The sequence below is a fragment of the Herpailurus yagouaroundi genome, unplaced genomic scaffold (genome assembly GCF_014898765.1).
Source record: "Herpailurus yagouaroundi ecotype Mexico unplaced genomic scaffold, PumYag 189, whole genome shotgun sequence".
In the NCBI taxonomy this organism is placed as follows: domain Eukaryota; kingdom Metazoa; phylum Chordata; class Mammalia; order Carnivora; family Felidae; genus Herpailurus; species Herpailurus yagouaroundi.
Genome location: NW_024412420.1, coordinates 16,230,428 through 16,251,423, shown reverse-complemented (window position 1 = coordinate 16,251,423; position 20,996 = coordinate 16,230,428). Strand labels below are relative to the sequence as shown.

Below are 20,996 nucleotides of genomic sequence, written 5' to 3'. Positions count from 1 at the left end.
CTCTGGGTGGCCGGGAAAACTGGCCGTCTCATGAATTATGCAGAAGCGGCGTGTCTGTGCCAGGCTGGGGCTAGGCGGGGATTGGTTGGAGAGGCTGTAATTCAGCGGTTTCCGGAGCTGCGGCGGCGTAGACGGGGAGGGGGAGTTTGGGGTTCCGACGTCGCCGCGGAGCGAGCAAGCCCGAACCGGATCCTTGACGAGCACCCCTGCTCGGCGCTGTCTCTCCACGTCTGCTAGGAGAGGCCCGGCGGCCTGAGTGAACCTCGCGACCCACATTCCGGCGCAAGCGCAGCCCCGGCCTATCGGGCCTGAGCCCGAGAAACAGGTGAAGGGGGTGAAGGGTGGGGCCGCCCCCCCCGACGGCCCCCAGGTCTGGGGATCCCGGAGGGCGCCGGAGGGGCCGGGAGCCTCTGCAGTGTTTGGGGGAGTTGTGGATGCGAACTTCAGTGGGGCGGGGGGAAATACGTGGAGATTCGAGGGTCGCTCAGAAGGGACAACTCCCGGGATGACAGGAGCGGGCCTCTGAAAGGACAGGGGGCGCTGGGAGGAAGTTTCGTTCTTTGGAGAAAGGGCTGACGCCGAGGAAGAGAGAATGGGCTCGAGGGGAGAACAGTGGGGCGAGGGCACTCTAGGGTGGGGGTGGCAGAAGTGAGGGACAGCCCCCCGACTTCCTGCTCCCTGGGGCTCTGGGGACGTTCCGGCCACAGGAGCAACTGTCACGCCTGCAGAGATCATGGGCGGGGGCGGGGGGGCTGTTGGAAAGAGCTTTCTCCCCGCTCCCCAACGCGCCCGGTGGCTCCCAGCTGAGCCAATTCCTCGGCCTTGCCCTGTTCCCTCTCCTCTGGGAACCAGCTGTACCCCTCTAGAGGTACAAATAGGTGTCTTCCCCCCACGGCCCCGCTGGCTGTGGGTAAGATTATTGCATAAGAATCAAGTTTCCTGTAGGGAAATTGACAGTCTTGTACTCTTTTTAAATTCCCTCCCGTCTTTTTTTCTAGGTTAAACCCTGCTTCCCTCCTCCCCTTCCAAAAACAAAGTCTCTATCAAGCCAGTTCTAGAAAGAAATAAACCTCTTTCCTTCTTGACATTGTTCTTTTATAAACACCTGGTAAACTTGGCCATAAGATAAATAATTGAGCCCTTGCGTTTACTGGATTGTGGTGTTGCTTAATTGCATAGGACAGAATGAACCAATCGAGAGTGGGAGTTTTCTGTCTTAGAGCCAAGATCTTGAGTAAACGCAGAGGGAAACAAAGACAGGCTGGACTTGGCAAAGCCATGTGTGCAAACTTTACCTGTGATTGGGAGGTGTGGTTGGGCTTAAGTTAGCAAAATTCAAACCGTCATCCAAGTTGCTTTTTCCATGTTTAGCGTACATCTCTCTGTGTTATATCAAGTGGGTGTATGGTATTGACACACTTTTTTTTAAATTAAAAATGTGCATAATGTGTACCTGCTGGTTTTTATCATGTGTGCATCTGCAGGCTATGTTCTGGGTATGGGTTGCAACTTTTTGGCTTGGCTGTGCTGGTAAACCATTGGTTTGAATAAATCAGAACTATAAATCATCTCAGTCTTTTATATGTGGATTTAGACTGTGTTATGACTTGATTCAGCCAAGTTTCTGTTTTATTTTATATTAAATATGTCTGTGTTCCCTGAGTCAACACATTTATTTCCTTGTTACATGTGCCAGACTGGAATCCTAGCAGAATTTTTGCTCAGACATTTGCATAGTGGGATGGGAGAAAGAAGTCTGGAATACAAAAAAAAAAAAAAAAAATGTTGTAGATATTGGAGGGTTGATCTTAAAGTCACTATATTTGTTAGCATATCCGGCACAGGGAACCACCAGCAAATTCATGAATCTTCTATTTCTGTATATAGTACTTTTGGGGAGAGTACTTAGAACTATCCACAGCTATGACTTGCCATGCAAGGGGTAGGTTGTTCACATGACATTAATCTCATTTTATAGATAAGGAAACTGAGGCTAAAGGAACAAGGTGGGTGCCCAAGGCAGCAGAGTGCCATAGTGGTAGAACTTGTCCTTAAGTATATTTTGTATTATTTTGATTATCTATGTTAAGTATTAGGTCTTTTTTGTTTTATTGCACCCCTATGTTTATTGCAGCACTATTTATAATAGCCAAGATAGGGAAGCAGCCCAAGTCACCATTGACAGATGAACTGACAAGATGTGTTACAGTTGTACACAATGGAATATTAGTCAACCATAAAAGAGAAAGTATTAGGTCTTAATTTATAGTGATTGTAGGCCCTGCTGGGAAAAGTGTCACTGAAATGCTAACATATATCTGGACAGGGAAATACCACGAATAGGCTATAAGACTCCAAGGGAGATAGCCAACAAACAGGTGGAAAAAGAAGTACAAGTAGGTTTTGTTTAGGTTATTTTTCCATCTGCTGCATCTGAGTCTGACTTGGGAAGTAACTTTTTAGTTAGCATAATTATCATCAGAATAAATAGCTAAGCTATTTGCTAATGGGAAGAGATCCTTATTTAGGCAAGTTTGTAGGTAAAGGATAGTGGTGACCTAAAATGCCGTTTGATCCAGAGTGCCTTGTGGCTTGATCAGTGATCATTTGTGTCTCCAGAAAGTTGCTTTCTCCCCCTCCCCGCCTCTGCTTGTCTTGACTTTCAGATATGAGTTGGGGCAGACGTAGTGCATTCCAGATGCTGAGTCTATAGCACCTTTTTACCTTACAGTTTCCTCAGAGGTGGTGTACAGATTCACCAGATATTTACTTTTTGCAATGCAAAGTTGCTATGAAGAATCAGAGGCTTTGTTCACAGAACTTGCAGTCCGCTGAGGGGATGTGATAAATGCTTTATCCAGACAGTGCAGCATGTCCTCAAAGAGCTGGTGAGACATTAAACCTGTACTGTCCAACAAGGTAGCTATTATATATTTAAAAAAATGTGTGTATATGTGTGTGTGTGTGTGTGTGTGTGTGTGTGTGTGTGTGTATACATATATATATGGCACAGCTAGAGAATATTTCCATTATCTTGGAAAGTTCTATTAGACAGTGCTGCACTAAGCACTACAGGTCTTCAGAGGACGGAAAGATTATGAGGCCTGGAGTGGTCTGGGAAGTCTTCTTGCCAAAGGAGAGATTTGATCTGGGTCCCAAATAATGGTTGGAATTTGATAGGGATAAAGAATTTAGGGTGAGGAGGTATGGTGATACAACACCAACAAAATCCTGATAGATGAGTGAGGTAAGTAGGGGAGGAGTATCCACTCACCAGAGGCCTTGAATGCCAGACCATGGAAGTTGTTTTTGTCCTTTTAAAGATTTTTGAGGCCAACTATTGGTGTTTAATTGTGGAGTGCCTACTATGTGTCAAGCACATGCCTGGCATTGGTTAATTTGTACAAAGTATATCAGCGCACACGGCTTCTGCCCTGGGGGAGCTGTCGTTGGGCCTGACCTTATAAATTGGGCCAGCTCCCAAAGAGAGGTGTTCTGACTTACCAGATTCATGTTCTTCAGTGCAGAAGTGTCTTTTAGGGTTTTTAATTGGCTACAAATGACCATTCACATTTTATGTCTTCCATAAGACATAAAACATTCCATATAATGTCCATAAGACATTCCATATTTACTATACAATTTTACTGTAACTTTTAAGTCATTCATAAAAACCACCAGAAGAACACTTAGGGACATCCCCAGATCTTGAAGAAGTCCTGGTGTCCTGGAGCAGCCTTGGTGAGGTCCAGCAGGATGACATTGCTGGGTTGTTTCAGTCTTTGTTGGTTATGATGAAAAGAACGAATCTCATGGTTACACATCTGTCAGTACGAACCTTGGCTTGCTAGGGCACACTTCAGGATGGTCAGATGGGACTTTAGTGGTCAGCTGTTTGAAAGGTCTCTAGTTTTTAAAAGGAATAGCATATGGAAGAATGAATTTCTGTTCTGCTCAGTTCTCATTTATCATGTTAGGATTACTGCAGATCTTAGGTGAGATTGGCAAACGGTTCTGTTTTATTTTAATTAATTTATTATCGGCAAGTATTTTATATTGAGAGCCAATTATTGTGCTAGGCGGCATCCAAGGGTGATGAAATACAGTTTCACAGAACTGGAGGTGCTGTGTGGACCAGGGTGTGTGCTGCTTCAGTGTGGACTCAGGGCAGGGGAGATGGCAGGGTAGTGGTTCAAGGCGCGTGCTCTGGAGCCAAACAGGTCTGGGATCAGATCCCGGACCTGCTACATCCTAGTCAGAACCTGAGTCTCAGTGGTCTTAGGTGTAAAAGTAGAGAACAGTGCCTATCTCCCAGGCCTGTTGAAGATTTGATGAGATAATGTAGGTAAAATGCTTAGCGTAATGCTTGGCACGTTGTAAGAACTCCATAAATCTTTTTTTTTCCCTCTTTTTTTAAAGTAATCTCTATGCCCAGCATGGTGCTTGAACTCACAACCCTGAGATCAAGAGTTTCCTCCTCTACCAACTGAGCCAGCCAGGTGCCCCACGAACTCCATAAATCTAAGTCCTTATTAAATGTCCCAGAAGAGAGATTAATTCTCTTCAGGGATGAGAAAAAGGCTCTATCACAGAGGGGCTCTGTCAGGTTGGAATACCTATGAATAGGGTTTTGTAGGATGAATAGGAATTCTCCTGACAAAGTTGAGTAATGAACAGTTGTATTCAAGGCCAGGGAATGAGAATGGGCAGAAGCTTAAAACAGCATAGGGTGTCCAGGGAGCTACAAGCGGAAGTTATTAATTTAGGAGAACAGAACGGAGGGGAAAGGAAGCTGTTACCCCTTCTCTTCTGTTCATTATTGGCTTCATGTTTCATTAAACTGAATTGTTTTGTCCTGCTTACAAAAGAACAGTATGCTATTATAAGCAATTTAAATTTGTAGAAAAATAAACTATGTGTATCTTATATATATCCTGTTAATAGTTTGGTCTGCATTTCTCCTGGTTTTTTCTTTTTCTACTTACCAGTATATCTTGGACATATTTATTGCAAATTTCTTTTTAATCACCTAATGAAAGAACAATAAGGAAGGCAATCTGCCCCCCCCCCCACTCCCAGTACAATAAGTAAAACACATCATCTGGCTTTTCTGTCTGCTACACCCATCCATAAGAATAAGTGTCTTTTCTAATCACTGAACTTTTACCTGACCTTTGATTTTTCAACTACATTGGACAAGGAACTTCTATTTTGAGCAGTCCTAAGGTAACTGTTCTTATAAGTGTAGAAATGCTTGGGCTGTGTGTTTCAGGGTTTCGTGGTCCAAAGTTGCTATAGGAGGTGAAAGAATGGGCTATGAGGTCAGACTCCTTGGGCTTCAATCCCAAATCCAGCACCTCTTAGACCATGGGTCAGTTGCTTTAACTTCTGTGGGCTTCAGTTTCTCTAGCCATAAAATACAGATACCAGGTTCCATTGTAGAGCAGTTGTGAGGATTAAGTAAGATAATGTATAGAAAGTACTTTGCACAGTGCCTGGCAGATAGCTAAAATGTGAGTGCTAATAATTAATATTATTAAAAACTGCAGTATCTACCTACAAAGTCGGGCAAGTTATGATTCATGGTAGCCATTAATAACCCAAAGGAAAGAAGGAGTAATTAGGAGATTCTAAGCTAATAGGAAAGAAACTGAATGAATAGGGACCAGGGGGATTTACATTGTGGTGGAGGAGATGGAGTCTGTCACGTAAAAGGAATAGGCAAACTGTAAATTTCTGTTTACACGAATGCCCCTGTGATAGGTCTCTTTGAGTCTTCCAAAGCCTATGATTGTGGTCCATTTATTTTAAGTAATACTCAACACATTAAAAATGTATTATCACTTAGGAATTTTAACAGTCCCTTGGAGTTCTTCCTAACACCAAAAGTACAGATAATGTTGAAGGTTTGAGGGGTAGAGGAGTCGGACAAGGAAGGTGGGGCAGCCCATGGTTTGGGGGTGTGGCGGAATCCCAAGTGGAATGAATGATCTGTCTGAGGCTGGGAGGTGATTTGTCCCTTTGCGTGCATGTGTGTGTGTGTGTGTGTGTGCACGCGCAAATGTAGTGTATGTGTGTGAGTGCGTATGTTTTCACGGGAGGAGTAGAGCTTTGTTTTCTTGTAACTTTCCTTTGCAAACGCATCTGTATTCAGAATAGCCTTGCGGTTAAGAAGAACCACTCAGCTTCTCCTTGAAACTGGTTTTCTCACACTAGCTCTCCAGTTTGGGATCCGAGAAGTCAGGAAAGAAAGGCCGCCCCGTTGCTTCTGGCCCGAATGTGGGGCAGGAGGAAGCCAGCAGAGCCTGAAAGAGAAAGTAAACTTTCTGGTAAATAAATGGCTTCCCTATTGTGGAGGAGGAGCACAAATTATTAGGGGGATATTTGGGTAGTTTTTGTAGAAGCCGTTTCTGAAAACTGATTTAGATTAGCGAAGGTGAGCTCAATTTAGGAAAACCCTGCCCGGTCTGGTGTTAACCACCTGTTTTCCCGCTTTGTCGATTGATTTTATTAGTTTTCGGTATCCTGACCTCCTGACCACTCATTCTGGTTATGAGAAATGGAGGATTTGAGTCTGAACTTGAGCACCTGCTTAGGTGAAATCTTCCTAAAATGCATGTTTTTTTCACATCTTTTCTAATGTTAATTTTGTTTTTGCTGTTTAGCAAACACTTTTTCTGACCAAACGGAAAGCATTACACTTTCCTTTGTTCTCCCTTTTTCTCCCCACCAGTGTAATCCTCAAAACCCCAAAGCCCAGATGTTAGCCGAGTAATTACCTCTCCGGTAAACCAAACAAAGTGCAATATTGCATCAGGTTAGCATTAAAATAGTCGGCCTTTGAATTTTTTTTCTACTTGTGGTTTAGACACGATAAATATTTAATCTTATTTTGTCTGACAAATCAGTTTTGTATTTGGGCCCCGTTTTATCAGTATGTTTAGGGAAAGCGAATTTATTGGAACTTTAACACAAATAAAGCATAGTTAGGGTGGTAACTGTCTTATGGATGGGGCGGGTGGAATAATTGAAGCATTCTGAAGCCATGTCAATATTTATCCTAAATTCTGTGTGTTATTTCCTTTTGTGTTTAAGTGCATAAATAAGGGTGGACTGTAAGTGGTTAGAAGCACGTGGGACACTTTAGGGTCCTAATAACTGTGTTGGAGAATACTGGGTTCATGGAGCCATCTAAAATCCCTGCTTCTCGGTGTACCACTGTGGTGCCACATGTCGATAGTGGGGGAGGATGTACCTGTTGGGGGACAGGAGGTTTATGGGAACTCTTTATTTTCTGCTCAGTTTTGCTTTGAATAAAATTGCTCAAAAAAGTAAAACTTATTAATTAATTTTTATTTATTTATTTTTTAATTTTGTAATGCTTCTTTATTTTGAGGGAGAGAGAGACAGTGTTGCGAGCAGGGGAGGGGCAGAGAGAGAAGGAGATACAAAATCGGAAGAAGGCTCCAGGCTCTGAGCTGTCAGCACAGAGCCCGATGCGGGGCTCAAACTCGGCAACCGCAAGATCATGACCTGAGCTGAAGTCGAACCCTTAACCGACTGAGCCACCCCAGGTGCCCCAGAGCTTATTAATTTAAAAAAAATCCTATTTCTGCAGAAATATCCCAAGGATCAGAAGTGCCCTCTATACAGCTGTGTGATGCCATAGACTCCTGCCTCAGTTTACCTTGAGATTTACAATGAGAGTACCATTCTTATATACCCAGTGAGAATATCTTCCAAGCAAGGGAGAATGAGGCTGCAGTTGGGGCAGAGAGAAGACCCACACACCATCCAGTCCGTGGATTTAACCACTTCCCCTTTCCCTAGGAAAGATGAATGCTAGTCTTAACCACAGATTTGCAGCAAGAACATAGCAGTCTTGTTTTTCGGTGCCCAGACTGCAGGTTTCTTTATGGTAAAAGCAATATTTTAGGGAAAAAAAGTTTAATCAGTACGAAAAGGTTTGTAGTTAGTGGAATTTTCTTTTCACCTTATCCTCTGAAATCTCTTTCCCAGGGACAGCTAGTTACCCACATCTAATTTTTGCACAGTAGCACATTATACACATAACTCTGTTTCTTACTTTTTGTCACTTTATCAAACACTGCATGTGAATGTGTTTATGTCTGCCTCATGTTTTTAAGACCTGCATAGTAGTATTCAGGCTGTGGATGTCATAATTTATTTAGTTTTTTTTGTTTTTTTTTTTTTTAAGGACAGTCTGCCCCTCAACATGGGACTCAAACTTAGGACACCAAGATCAAAAGTCACATGCTTTACAGGCTGAGCCAGCCAGGTGCCCCCCCTCCTTTTTAAAATATTTTTTTATTTTAATAATTTGTTTAATCTAATGATAGTCATAGATTGCAAAATATAAAGACAGAAAACCATATGGTGGGGGCACCTGGGTGGCTCAGTTGGTTAAGCATCTGACTTCGGCTCTGGTCATGATCTCATGGTTCCTGAGTTCGACCCCCACATTGGGCGGTCTGCTTTCAGCACAGAGCCCGTTTCAGATCCTCTGTCTCCCTCTCTCTCTGCCCTTCATCTGCTTACACACACACACACTCTCTCTTGCTCAAAATAAGCAAACATATAAAAAAAAGAAAAAAAATATTGTAAATATCCTCATATTTGTCTTCAGGCACATATGAATAAATCTGTACATCTGTACTTTAAATGTTTTAATCATTGTACGCATACTGTTTAGAAATGTAGCTTTTCTGTTAACAGAATGCAGATTCTTCTTCTGAAGCATTAATTCTATCTAGGGAGAAGCCTAGCTGTGTCACTAAATGAAACTCCAGTCTGTCACTTGGGCAGGTAGGAATATTGCAACTCCCCCACCCTCACGTTGTGCCTGCTGCCCACTCAATTTTTTTGAAAGCGTGTTGTTCATATACCTGTGATGCCAGAGCCCAGCTTCCATTAATTTCTACCATGCCAGGCCTAAAACACAACACACTCTTTTGTGTCCTTGGGGAAATGGGGACAGGAGCCGTTTTTTTTAGTTTTTGTATTGTTCCCTTGCAGGAGCTGCTCATTGATGTTTTTGTTTGAGTTGTCTATAGGGGCACTTCTCAGAGTGTGGTCCATAGATCTCCCGGGGGCGCCCGGCGGGCGATGGTGGGGGGGTGTCTTTGAGTTCAATTTCAAAGCCATTTACATAATGTTATTTGTGCCTTTTATTTAGTTGGCATTTACACTAGTTATTGTACTTAGTGCGCTCTCAGAAAGAAAAACTGACTTCACTTAAGAATGTCCATGATACAACAGTAAACAATATTAATTTCATTATCTTTCAACTGTGGAGAATGTGCCTTTTTGATACTCTGTGATGAAATGGGAGGCATGTATAAAAAACACTTCTGCTGGGTAAGGAAGTATGATGGTTGTCTCAAGGAAGAGCTCTTGTGGAAACATTTCAATTACACTCTCCAACTAGCTGCTTTTTTCATTTTTTCTTTGAAAGAATGACAGACCAACTGGGATATTGTTAGACAGTTTCTCAAAAAAGAAAGAAAAGAAGCTGTCTCTTCAAGGAAAACAACCGATAATGTTTGTTGCCAATGACAAAGTTTAAGCTTTCGAATGAAAATCAGAATTTGAGAAAATTTGCAAGAAAAATTGTGAGTTTGATGGCTTTCCCATATTAATGAATGTAATTTTTTTATGGTAAAACAAATGTGACTTTTTAATAGTTTTATTGTAATGAAATGTGTTGACATCTGGAAAGTCTATGTGTCTCTGAAATAGTGTTTTCCAAATGATTAATGCAGTACATTACTAAATCATGCTTGGGAAAACATTCTATTCAAAATGCAGGATAGACCAATGGATCTCAATGCAGCTGAGTATGAAAAGTTCATTGAAATCCAACAGAATTCAATCCACACTGCATTGAATCTTTAAGAAACTACCGTTTGCTGGGGCACATGGGTGGGCTCAGTTGGGTAAGCATCCAACTTTGGCTCAGATCATGATCTTGCAGTTCATGAGTTCAAGCCCTGCGTCAGGCTGTGCTGACAGCTCAGAGCCTGGAGCCTGCTTCAGATTCTGTGTCTCCGTCTCTCTCTGCCCCTCCCCTGCTTATGCTCTTTCTCTCCCTCTCCCCCAAATAAATAAACATTAAAAAGAAGGAAAGAAAGAAAGAAGGAAACTAACACTTGTTGGGGCACCTGAGTGGCTCGGCTGGTTGAGCGTCTAACTTTGGCTCAAGTTTGTATGATCTCACAGTTCATGGGTTCAAACCCCAAGTTGGGCTTCGCATTGATAGGGCGGAGCCTGCTTCTGGTTATCTGCCTTCCTCTCTCTCTGCCCCTCCCCTGCTAGCCTGTGCTCCTCGTTTTCTCTCTCTCTCTCAAAAATAAGTATACATTAAAAAAAAAAAAAAGAAAAGAAAAGAAACTACACTTGTTGAATTTGGGTGTGGTGTTAAGGAATATCCAAAATTATCTGAAAAGGCTATTAAGATACTCTCCTCCCTCTTCCAACTAGTGTGACGTCACATTTTCTTCATGTGCTTCAAAGCCACATACTGCAACCGATCGCATGCAATAGCAGATATGAGAATCCATCTGTCTTCTATTAAGCCAGGCATTAGAGAAATTTCCAAAACTTTTACAGTGTCACTCTTTCCACTAATTTTTGTTGTTGTTGTGTTGGAAAATAAAGTTATTTTTCATAGAAATGTTACTTATGTTAACATAAGTTTATTATTTTTAAAATGAGTTAATAAATATTTTTTAAATTTCTGTTTTAATTTCAAATACAGTAAGTACAGATAGGTGCAACCTTTGGGGTCCTTATTTTTAAGGATATAAAGGGGTCCTGAGAGCAAAAAGTTTGAAAACTGCTGGTCTAAAGATTTTAGCACAAGAACCCCCACCGTACTTGTTGTAAAAAAGAAAAAGAATACTCTATGATTTTGCCCCAGGGAGTCTGATTTACTAGATCTAAGGTCATTTTAACAGGCAGTCAGATATTCTGATGCAGGTGGTCCTTAGTTTGAGAAACGCCGCTTTAAAGGCCGATAAGCTGTAAAGTCTTCTTTCAGATTGGTGAAGTCATGTTACAGGGTTTAGAAATCGTTGTTGTTTTAGAGACAACGATAAACGATAGAACTGTAGTTTACTAAGAAAAAAAAAAGATTTCTTTCTTTCTCTCTTTTTATTTGTTTCTCTTCTTAAAGATTTTAAGTAATCTGTACACCCCATCCCCAAATCAAGAGTCCCATACTCTTGGTGCCTGGCTGGCTCAGTGGGAGGAGCATACCACCCTGGTTGTGAGTTTGAGCCCCATGCTGGGTATAGAGATTACATACATATATACATAAACAAACAAACAACAAACTTAAAAAAAGAGTCACACGCTTCACCAGTTGAGCTATCCAGGTGCCCCTGGAGATTTCTTTTAATTCTGTTTACTCTTCTTGGTATTTATGGACCTTAATATTAATCAGTGGTGGATTATGGTTACCGAAAGAATCATGACCCTTACCAGATTAATGTTTAGTCTTGTTTTACTGATGGGCTATATATATTAAGACAGTTTCTGGCTGCTTTAATTATTTTCAGACACGTCTTTATAATAAATTTCGGACGTATCTGTTTCAGACGTGTCTATAATGAAGTTAACTTTGATTTATTGCATGTAATGTAAATAAAATTCTCATGTTCCTTTCTTGTAATTGTTTGTATAACCAATTAGAGGAGGAATTTTCGTGTCAGAGATCACATAGTAGAGATAAGACTTAGAAACAGATAATTTGATTCCACTAGTCTGGGAATTTGAAGACTCCCAAGTTTGTGTTCTGCTTGTATAATTATCTTTGTGGTCACTTAACATTTCTGTCCTTATCTGTAAAATGGGAACAAAGTCTACTTGACAGGATTGTTACATTATCTTAGCCACCTCCGGGTTCTCTTTGGCTGAGTGATTGACTGGAAAATCCCACCTGAATTCATGCTTCAGGTCAGGTTCTGCATGAGTGTGATCATCCATCCATCCATCCATCCATCCATCCATCCATCCCTGTGTGGTTTTTAGAATTTAGATCATGAACTGCCCCCGATGCAGTGATGTTTCTAAATTCTTCATTTTTTTCTTTCTCTTTTTAAACCATGTCCACTACCTCACATTGTTGAATTATAATTTCATGAGTAATTGAGCCTTTTCATAACCTCTTATGTGGATGCGATAAGATCATCTTTTCTGAGTGCTTACATCATGCAAAACTATGATGTACATGAGGTGACTTATTTTTCCAAGTATATTATTCATTTTGAGAAGACTCAATAGAACATTTTTATTTATGGGGAGATAGCTCATATTCTATCTTGAATATAATTTAAACTTTGTGGGCCAGATTTTCTTAAAAAAATTTTTTTTGATGTTTATTTTTGAAAGAGAGAGAGAAAGAGAGCGCACAAGCAGGGGAGGGGCAGAGAGAGAGGGAGCAAAGGATCCAAAGAGGGCTCTGTGCTGACAGCAGACAGCCCGATGTGGAGCTTGAACTCAACGAACTGAGAGATCATGGCCCGAGTCGAAGTCAGATGCTTAACTGACTGAGCCACCTAGGTACCCCCATGGGTCAGATTTATCTTTAAAGATATTTTTCATAAAGCTCAACTCATACATTTTATTTTATTTTGTTTTTTTGTTTTTTCTTTAAGATTATTATTATTTTTTAATTCTTAGTGTTTACTTATTTTTGAGAGAGAGACAGAGACAGAGTGTGAGTGAAGGAAGGGCAGAAAGAGAGGGAGACACAGAATCTGAAGCAGGTTCCAGGTTCTGAGCTGTCAGCACAGAGCCTGACATGGGGCTTGAACTCACAAACCATGAGATCATGACCTGAGCCAAAGTCGGATGCTTAACCAACTGAGCCCCCAGGTGTCCCATAAGATTTTTTAAGTATAAGTAATCTCTATAGCCAATGTGGGGCTCAAACTTATAACCCTGAGACCAAGAGTTGCATGCTTCACTGACTGAGCTAACCAGGCGCCCCATCAACTCATACATTTTTTTTTGTTTTGTTTTATTTATTTTGAGAGAGAGAGTACAAGCGTGTGCTCAGGGGATGGCCAGAGAGAGTGGGAGAGAGAGAATCCCAAGCAATCTCTGCGCTAATTTAGTGCAGAGCCCAATGTGGGGCTTGATCTCATGAACCATGAGATTATGACCTGAGCCAAAACCGAAAGAGGGACGCTTAACTGACTGACCCACCCAGGCTTCCCAACTCAGACATTTTAAAAATTAATAGACTATATATATATATATATATATATATATATATATATATATGCATATATTTTTTAGAGCCATTTTAGGTTTATAGAAAAATAGAGCAGAAAGTACAGAGTTCCCATATACCCTCTCCTCTCTCTCCCCCAGAGATTCTTCAGTTATGAACATCCTGCATTAGTGTGCTGTACATTTGTTACTATTGATGAGCCAGTATATATATGTTTTTAAATACAATTTTTTAAAGTTCATTTATTTTTAAGAGAGAGAGAGAGAGAGAGACAGAGAGAGACAGAGCATGAGTGGGGGAGGGGCAGGGAGAGAGGGAGACACAGAATCTGAAGCAGGTCCCAGGCTCTGAGCTGTCAGCACAGAGCCTGACGTGGGGCTTGAACCCATGAACCGTGAGATCGTGACCCTGACCGAAGTCAGACACTTAACTGACTGAGCCACCCAGGTGCCCCAATCTCTATACCATATATGGGGCTTGAACTCACAACCCCAAGATCAAGAGTCCAAGCTCCACTGACTGAGCCAGCCAGGTGCCCCTTGAGCCAATATTGATACTTTATTAACGGGAAGCCTACAGTTAACATTAGAGTTCACTTTGTTACACGTTCTGTGGATTTTGACAAATGGATGAAGACTTGTATCCTCCATTACAGTGTCACATAAAGTAATCTCACTGCCCAAAAAATCCCGTGCTCCCAAACCGTCTCATCCCTCTCCCAAACCACTGGCAGCCAGATCGTTTTTACTGTCTCCATAGTTTTGTCTTTTCCAGAATACCATATAGATGGAATTAGACAGTGTGTACCAATTTCAGAGTGCCTTCCTTCGCTTGGCAACGCTCCCTGTCTTTTTGTGGCTTGATAGTCTCGTTTCTTTGTATTGCTGATTAATACTCCATTATCTCTGTGTACCACAGTTTGTTTATCCACTCACCTATTGAAGGACATCTTGATTGATTCCAAGTTTGGGCAATTATGAATAAAGCTGCTATAAATATTCATGTGCAGGTTTTTGTGTAGATACACATTTTCAGCTAATTTGGTTAAATACCAAGGATCACGATTGCTAGATCATATGTTAAGAGTATGTTTAGTTTTATAAGAAACTGCTAAACTATCTTCCTAAGTGTCTGTACCATTTTGCATTCTCGCCAACAATGAATGAGCATTTGCTGTTGTCAGTATTTTGGATTCCGACCATTTTTTTTTTTAAGTTTTTTAAGTTTTTTATTTATTTTTGAGAGAGAGAGAGAAAGAGAGCTAGTGAACGCAGGCGCGAGCACAAGCAAGGGAGGGGCAGAGAGAAGGAGAGACAATCCCAAGCAGGCTCCACACCATCAGCCCAGAGCCCGATGCGGGGCTCGAACTCACAAACTGTGAGATCATGACCTGAGCTGAGATCAAGAGTTGGATGCTTAACTTACTGCACCACCCAGGTGCCCCAGATTTTGACCATTCTAATAAGGGTGTAGTGGTATCATTGTTTTAATTTGCAGTTCCCTATGGGTGTATGATGAAGAGCATCTTTTCATATGCATATTTGCCATGGGTATTTCTTTGGTGAGATGCCTGTTCAGATGTTTTGCCCATTTTTAAGTTGGGTTGTTTTTTTAAGAGAGTTTTAAGAGTTCTATGTATATTTTGGATGTATTTAATTTTTCTTCCTTAAAACGTTTTTAACTGGCATAAATATCTCTTCTGGAATTCAAGCTCATACAGAAACAAATTTGGGGATGCTTATGGTTAGAGTACTGAGGACAATGAAATGAAGTACTTGCCTCCCTCCTCCCCCTAAATTTAATTTTCAGAACCTCCTGGGTCTAGGGCTGGCCAGAGGGCCATAGTCCAGAGTACAGATTTAAATACTGATCTTTATGGTTAATCTCTCTGCTGTTACATGTAATACGTTGGATAGTGTTGATTCCTTCTTAAGACCTGAACATTTCTGACCCTAGGTAGATTGGAATAGTGGAGAAATTCTGGAGATTTCTAAATCTCTTGAGGGAGAATAATCATGATCTCTAGAGATCATTCTTCTTGGGCCCTTTTAAATTACTTATTGGGATGCCTGTGTGGCTCAGTTGGTTGAGCGTCCGACTTCGGTTCAGGTTATGATCTCATGGTTTGTGAGTTCAAGCCCCACGTCAGGCTCTGTGCTGACAGTTCACAGCCTGGAGCCTGCTTTGGATCCCGTGTCTCTCTCTCTCTGCCCCTCCCCTGCTCATGCTCTGTCTCTCTCTCTCTCTCTCTCTCTCTCAAAAATAAATAAAAACATTTAAAAAATTTAAAAAAATTACTTTGTGTGTGTCAGATTAAGTGACAAAAGTGAAAAAATAGTCTTCCAGTGGGACTTTTCTTTTAGGAAGAAAAGTAACAAGAGTGGGTTGAGTACCTTTGTGATCTTGATGAATTTATCTTGGGGTTCAGAAACATTAACCTAATTGATGGAAAGACTAGGTATGGTGGGCTGGAGTATTACCAGAGACTTCTGCAGTACCACATTGGATGGGTTCTGTCACCATTTTGCTCACCCTTTTAGTGATATTGGACACAAGTGAACACCTTTTTTCTTTAATTTTTTTAAATGTTTATTCTTGAGAGACAGAGACATGGCACGAATGGAGGAGGGGCAGAGAGAGAGGGAGACACAGAATCCGAAGCAGGCTCCAGGCTCTGAGCTGTCAGCACAGAGCCCGACGCGGGGCTGGAACTCATGAGCTGTGAGATCATGATCTGAGCCGAAGCCGGACACCGACTGGGTGGCTGACTGAGCCACCCAGGAGCCCCAAATAACCTTTTTTCTTTAAACACTGTGGGGGTGCCTGGGTGGCTGAGTTGGTTGAGCAGCTGCCCATATTTCTCAAATGTCTAAATGTATCTCTCTCTCTCTCTCTCTCTCCCCCCCCCTCCCTCCCTCTGCCCCTCTCCCCTGCTCTTACTCTCTCTCTCTCACAAAACGAAATGAAATGAAATGGCTTCTGTGACAGCCTATTCCTCTGGTTTTTCTTTGTCTTACTGGGCTTTCCCAGCTTCCTTTCCTGGTTCATCCTCTACCTGAACACTCATGTTTGAAGGACCTCAGGCCTCCGTCTGGGGCTTTCTTTTCCTTCCTTCTTCTATATTCTGTCCCCAGGTTATCTCATCCATTATTGTGGCTTTAAACATCATCTCCATTCTGATGATTACCAGGGGTGTACTCCCAACCTGGGCCTCTCCAGGCTCCCGATCCCTGTGTCCTGCTGCCTACCTGACATTTCCCCTCAGACAGCTTGGTGTTGTCTCCCGTGCATCTTGCCTAAAACACAACTCTTAAAGTTTCTTGTCACAAGCTTGTGCTGTTCTCCCCACTCAGTTTTCCCCAGTCGAAGTAAATGGCATCATCATGTACCCCGTTGTGCAAACCCCAAATCTGGGAATCTCTTTCATTTCCCTGTTTCCTCATACCCCTGCTTCTCTTCAAGTCATCTGCAAATCCTGTCAGCGTTACCTCTGAAGTTTTCTTAAATTCCTGTTCTTGTCTCATCCTGACTTCTGTTCCAGCTCTGTGGTAGACTGGATACACTGAAAACCCTGTTGTGCAAAACACCAAGAAATGCTAGATAAACTGAGCGTTCAAAAAAAAAAACTGGGGAAACCTACAGAGGCAAAAAGCAAATGGAACCTTACCAAAAGGAGAAGACAACGGCTTAACATGGGGTTGGGAGTGTGGCATTTATCTATGTCTTTACCAAGGAGTTTTAGTTTAAAGGCCACTCTGGGCAGGAGACCAGGCCTTTGGTCTTGGTGAGGAGTTGGAGCAGCCAAGTCTCCTAAGGGATGCCTGGGTGGCTCAGTTGGTTAAGCCACACTTCGGCTCAGGTCGTGATCTCACAGTTCATGGTTCGGGAGTTCGAGCACTGCATGGGGCTCTGTGCTGACAGCTCAGAGTCTGGAGCCTGCTTCGGATTCTGTCTCCCTCTCCACCTGCCCCTCCCCCGCATGCACTTTGTCTCTCAAAAATAAATAAACATTAAAAAAAAAAAAAAAAAGAATTCCTATGCACACGCCTGCCATTTTAACATTTGAATTTACACTGTCTTTTTGGTCCTGGAAACTCGAAGCTAAGGTTTTAACATCAAGAGGTCTGTTTTCCTTTAGAAGCCAGGACAAATAGTTACTTCCTCCAAGATGCCTTCCCTGACTATCTACAGCATGCCAGCCTGACCCCAGTCACTCACTATCCTGTCATCTTACTGCTCTTATCACAAGTGGTAATTACTTCCTTATTTACTGGTCTGTCTTCCTCCATCTCAAGGAGGGCAGAGACCTGTTTCGTTCGTCACTCCATACCTGGCTCTTGGTTCCTGACTGGTGTGTTTTTCTTTTCTGAATGAACAGATGGATGAATGAGTGAAGTAAGGAGGTTCCTTCCGAGGGACGATGAAAGGCTGGCACCTACATTTTATTTTATCTTGGCATTAAGCATTTCACTTGAAAACAGAATTATGATTCTTACCCACAAATGCATATCAATAATTTAGAAATTGAAGACGTTGACTTACATCGCAAACAACAGTCCTCTGTCCCACTCCTCCTTACTTCTAAGCAGAGTGCTTCCCAGATTGCCACTTTCCAAGTATTGGGCTTTTTCTGCTCCTATTTACTTTCGTGCTTTTCAGTAATATGCTTACACTGCCGTTTTTGACCTATCAAAATTTTAGATACTGTTTAACTTCCTGCTGTCATTGGTGAGGATGTATTTCTTTCGCCACCACTGTTCCTTCCCATCCCTTATAGTAGAGTGGTCATAAGTTTTAATCCACTGGGGCTAAACTGCCAACGATGTGTATTATTTTGACTAAGTATTGCTCACTGGTAAGCCAAGCAGCGTATTACGATTGCGTTTCCTTTCATATACAAATATTTGTTTTTTTCCTGGAGTTAATATTTTTATTTTTAAAACTTGCTTAGTTTTCTTTATATCTACTGCCAACTTCCCCCAAATGCTCTGGCAGGTTTCTCAAATGCCTGGCAGTTTACTTCAAATGCTTAAACACACTGGCCATCCAGTCTTTATTTTCTTGGCAATCACCCCCACCCCCATCCCTGTCCTGCTACAGTCAGGGTCTCCAATGTTGGATTCCCTTTTTCCCAGATCCCCTGTCGTCTTCATTTGCTGAAGCACACATTCCAGTAACATGCTATCAAGAAAAGGTGTGTGGAAAGTCAGTTTTTTGAGTACCTGAGTTATCCGAAATATCTTTTATTTTTCTTCGCACTTGAATGCTTATTTGGGCATCACATCATTTGCTCATCATTCTGAAGGCCTTGCTGGCTCAGTTGGCTTTGAATCTTTCAGTGTTTGTGCCGAAAGTCGATGCTGTTCTGATTTCTGATCTTCTCCAAGAGACCCGGTTCTTTTCTCTGGAAGCTTGTATAACTTATTTTCTGTGTTGAAATCTCCCTGGATGTGCCTTAGTGTGGGTCAGTTTTCATTCATTGGACTGGGTAGTAGATGGGCCCCTTTCCATCTGGAAAGGGAAATTCTTATTCTTTCTTTTGATAATTCCTGCCTTACCATTTTTCCCTTCTCTTTTTCTGGGAATCCTCTTGGTCAGATATTGGATCATCAGAGTTTTGTTTTGTCTCCCCTCTGCTTCTGTATTCCACCTTTTTTGTTTTAGAGTATCTTCTAGGATGTTTCCTTGGCTCTATATTTCAAGCCATCTACTTAATTTTAAGTTTGGCTGTCATTTTCAATTTCCAGAGTCCTTTTTCAGTTATCATTGTCTTTTTCATCTTTATTTTCATCCTAATCCTGTTTAATGTGTCTAACTTGTCTCTCTGAAGGTTTCATAGTTTTGTGAAATGTTTATATGCTCCTAGTATTCTCCGATTCTTGGGTTCCTCTTGTGTTCATCTCTCTCTCCCTTCTCCCCTCTCTCTGTCTCTCTGTCTCGCTCTCTTTCTCTCTCACGTTGGAGGTTTTCTTCAAAAGTGTGGTAGTTCTTAGAGTTACCTGGCTGGCTTAGTTGATAGAGCATGTGACTCTTGATCTCGGGGTTGTGAGTTCAAGTCCCATGTTGGACTTAGAGCTTACTTGAAACAAAAAGTGTAGTACTTTTTAGTTCTTAGTTCAAGTTGAATGGTCTTATGTGCTTGTCGAGCTTCACTGTGGAGTGATTGGGGAAAGCCCTGGCTGCCGGGATTCTGGGACCTGATGTATGTAGCTTCTCACCTAATCTCTGTTGTTTTAGTTCAGTGAACATCTCGCCCTCATCTGTGTCTGTCCCCAGGTCTGTACTTGGCTTTCTCCAGACAGTAAGTACTCTGTCTCTTGTTGGGTTCAGAGAGAGGTAGTTATTTGGGGGAGTTTCAATAACACAGATTTTTCAGTGAGTTCTCTTATTTTCAGCTAAACATTTCATCCCTGCCATCAACCGTACCTACCCTCTCTAACTTTGAACTTTTGGGGGGGTCATACAGTGTACCTCTGGTTAGAAATCCCTTCTGCAGGCACTTACTATTTAGTTTTCTCAGCTGTTCTAGGTCAGTGATCATGTCTCCACTTTCTGGATTCCAGAACTTTATTGATAGCTTTTGTCCACTGTTACGTCATTTCCCATTCTTTGTCCTTGTGGGTTTATACCCACTGCCCCTGCTTTACTACCACTTTCGTGAGGTTTTGGATCATGGTGAACCAAGAGACCTATGTCATGTTCTCTGGAGCACTTGTGTGTTTGCACATGCTAATTCCCAGTGCCGAGACTGGTTACCCCTTCCTCTCTAGCGTTACCATTTCTCCTGGAGAGACTATACCTTGTAAAGTATCTGCCTTCTCATGTCCATTTACATGTAATTTCCATGTACATGTAATTATCTTGTTACATGTCTGCTCTTCTTTCAAAACCATATCTTCTTTGACAGTACAGACCAGATTGTACAACTCCCACGAGCACTATTTGCCTTGTTTTAGAGTTGTGTGGCCCCCGACGTTGTACATTCCTCTTGCTCTGCTGGGGACTATGAATTCTCCAGTTTTCTGTCCCTCGTGGCTTGGCAGAGGCACTCAAGTGTTTAGGGAACCAGTGACACCTTTACATGTGTCCTCCTAAATGTCACAGATGGGCCAGAAAACCTGTGAGATGGTATAATATATACCAGGGTGGCCATAGTTAATAATACTGTATTGTATTATTAAGAGAATAGATCTTAAACGTTCTCATCTCAAGAAAAAACATTAGCTGAGCTTCTGGTGGTCATTTCACAATATCAAACCATTAGTTCGTGCACCTAAAAGTAACATGATGTGTTGTGTCAATTATATCTCAGTAACACTGAGCAACAAGGAAAGAAAACCTCTGAGAAATGATGCATTTTGTTTCTGTGCATTTTTCTCTGGTGAGGTCACATTTATGTGGTCAACTTTTTTTTTTTTTTTTTTTAAGCCCAAAAACAAAATACCTCTTCAAGAGAATAACAACCATGACCCTCATTTTCTGCCTGGGTAGATGATTTTCTCTTTGCAGTCAGTCGTCTTTTCCTCTCTAACCACATTTCTTCCAGTTATAAAGTTTAAGGCTTGATCCACTCCTTGCCTCTTAAGTCATAGTGTGGTGGAAAGAACCGGAAACTAAGTCAAGAGGCTGCCTGCTGGATTTTGTTCCCGACGCTCACGTCAATGGTCTGTTTCCATGTCTGTAAAGTGAGCAGGTTGGATTTTATATATTTTAAGAGCTCTTGAACAACAATAGCAGA

At 41.8% G+C, this 20,996-nt stretch overlaps 1 protein-coding gene and 1 long non-coding RNA gene across 3 annotated transcripts in view; one reads left to right on the top strand and one right to left on the bottom strand.

The window, feature by feature from the left end:
• The first annotated feature begins 108 nt into the window (after positions 1-108).
• STAT3 (signal transducer and activator of transcription 3) overlaps positions 109-20,996 on the top strand; it is a 68,765-nt gene continuing 47,877 nt past the window's right edge. Inside the window, exon 1 of one of the 2 annotated variants that reach the window (XM_040497597.1) lies at positions 109-325. The gene's annotated coding sequence lies outside the window, so the exon portion shown is untranslated. Of the gene's footprint in view, positions 326-9,520; positions 9,633-20,996 lie in introns of those variants that run through there. The other variant, XM_040497598.1, reaches the window with a different exon arrangement.
• LOC121045025 (uncharacterized) lies at positions 6,213-20,389 on the bottom strand. The gene is made up of 3 exons (XR_005797571.1): positions 19,763-20,389; positions 16,747-16,829; positions 6,213-6,305 (listed from the first exon to the last, which is right to left on the bottom strand). It is a non-coding gene; the product is annotated as an uncharacterized LOC121045025 (long non-coding RNA).